We start from the raw sequence: 2,500 nt of genomic DNA, 5'->3' as shown, positions 1-2,500 counted from the left end.
ACTGGGGGACTAGAGCAGGGGAGCAAGTGGGTCCCCGGGGCCTGCTGGAGGTCAAGGTCCATGCTGGATACGAGTAGCAGCAGGGCCAGTGCACAAAAATGGATCTTTTCCAGCCGCAAGGGAGACAGGAGCAAGGTGTGATGTGGGTCCCCGGGGCCTGCTGGAGGTCAAGGTCCATGGTGGAGACCCGGTGCTATGTAACCACAAGAGAAGAAGCTACTGGGGGACTAGAGAAAGGGAGCATGTGGGTCCCCGGGGCCTGCTGGAGGGCAAGGTCCATACTGGATATGTGGCGGAGGGTAACTGCAAGAGAAGAAGCTAGTGGGGGACTAGAGCAGGGGAGCATGTGGTTCCCCGGGGTCTGCGGGAGGTCAAGGTCCATGCTGTATATGAGTAGCAGCAGGGCCACTGCAGCAGCAGCACATCTTTTTCGACCGTAAAGGAGACAGGAGGCCGACTCACTGCCTCGGCCAAATGGAGAGAGAATATCAGCAGGGCCAGTGCAGCAGCAGCACATCTTTTTCGACCGTAAAGGAGACAGGAGGCCGACTCACTGCCTCGGCCAAATGGAGAGAGAGTAGCAGCAGGGCCAGTGCACAAAAATGGATCTTTTCCAGCCGCAAGGGAGACAGGAGCAAGGTGTGATGTGGGTCCCCGGGGCCCGCTGGAGGTCAGGGAGATCAGCAATTAGCTAGAGGTGGTCAGAGTAGCAGCAGGGCCAGTGCAGCAGCAGCACATCTTTTTCGACCGTAACGGGGACGGGAGGCCGACTCACTCCCTCGGCCAAATGGAGAGAGAATATCAGCAGGGCCACCACAGCAGCAGCAGCAGCAGCAGCAGCAGCAGCAGCACATCTTTTCCGACCGTAAGGGAGACAGGAGGCCGACTCACCCCCTCGGCCAAATGGAGACACAACAGCAGCAGGGCCAGTGGAGCAACATGCACCTTTTTCAGCCGTAAGGGAGACAGGAAGATGTGATGGTGGTCCCCGGGGCCCCCTGGAAGTGGGGGAGATCAGCAATTAGCTAGCGAGGAGGGTGCGTACAGCGGACGTGGCAAAGTGTTTCTGGTCCGTGTACCAGAGGCATGTGGAAAAGCTGTCATACCATATGCACGGGGGGAGTACTTAGCAAAGTGCTGCTGGGCAGTGTACCAGGGGCATGGATAAATGTTGTCGTACCATAGGCACGAGGGGAGCGTGTTTCAGGGAGATATCGGGGCAGTGTACCAGGGGCATGTGGAAACGTTGTCGTACCATATGCAGGAGGAGTGTGTGTGGCAAAGTGTTTCTGCCCAGTGTACCAGGGGCATGTGGAAACGTTGTCGTACCATATGCAGGAGGAGTGTGTGTGGCAAAGTGTTTCTGCCCAGTGTACCAGGGGCATGTGGAAACGTTGTCGTACCATATGCACGAGGGGAGCGTGTTTCAGGGAGATATCGGGGCAGTGTACCAGGGGCATGTGGAAACGTTGTCGTACCATATGCAGGAGGAGTGTGTGTGGCAAAGTGTTTCTGCCCAGTGTACCAGGGGCATGTGGAAACGTTGTCGTACCATATGCACGAGGGGAGCGTGTTTCAGGGAGATATCGGGGCAGTGTACCAGGGGCATGTAGAAAAGTTGTCGTACCATATGCAGGAGGAGTGTGTGTGGCAAAGTGTTTCTGCCCAGTGTACCAGGGGCATGTGGAAACGTTGTCGTACCATATGCAGGAGGAGTGTGTGTGGCAAAGTGTTTCTGCCCAGTGTACCAGGGGCATGTGGAAACGTTGTCGTACCATATGCAGGAGGAGTGTGTGGCAAAGTGTTTCTGCCCAGTGTACCAGGGGCACGTTTCAATTAACTTTCTAGAGTACCAGGGGCACAAGGATTTTCCCACCGTTGTTCTGCTTTGTTAGTGGGAGGGGGCTTAAGTGTGGGTCCCCGGGGCCTGCTGGAGGTCAAGGTCCATGGTGGAGACGCGGTGCTATGTAACCGCAAGAGAAGAAGCTAGTGGGGGACTAGAGCAGGGGAGCATGTGGGTCCCCGGGGCCTGCTGGAGGTCAAGGACCATGCTGGATATGTGGTGGAGCGTAACTGCAGGAGAAGGAAAGCTACTGGGGGACTAGAGCAGCGGAGCAAGTCGGTCCCCGGGGCCTGCTGGAGGGCAAGGTCCATGCTGGATACGCAGCGGAGGGTAACTGCAGAAAAAGAAGCTAGTGGTGGACTAGAGCAGGGGAGCATGTGGGTCCCCCGGGGCCTGCGGGAGTGCAAGGTCCATGCTGGATATGCAGTGGAGGGTAACTGCAGAAAAAGAAGCTACTGGGGGACTACAGCAGGGGAGCATGTGGGTCCCCGGGGCCCGCTGGAGGTCAGGGAGATCAGCAATTAGCTAGAGGTGGTCAGAGTAGCGGCAGGGCCAGTGCAGCAGCAGCAGCAGCAGCAGCAGCAGCACCACCACATCTTTTTCGACCGTAAAGGAGACAGGAGGCCGACTCACTGCCTCGGCCAAATGGAGAGAGAA

This window comes from Oreochromis niloticus, unplaced genomic scaffold (genome assembly GCF_001858045.2).
Source record: "Oreochromis niloticus isolate F11D_XX unplaced genomic scaffold, O_niloticus_UMD_NMBU tig00008760_pilon, whole genome shotgun sequence".
Lineage (NCBI taxonomy): Eukaryota > Metazoa > Chordata > Actinopteri > Cichliformes > Cichlidae > Oreochromis > Oreochromis niloticus.
Note: the sequence above shows the minus strand (reverse complement) of the source record.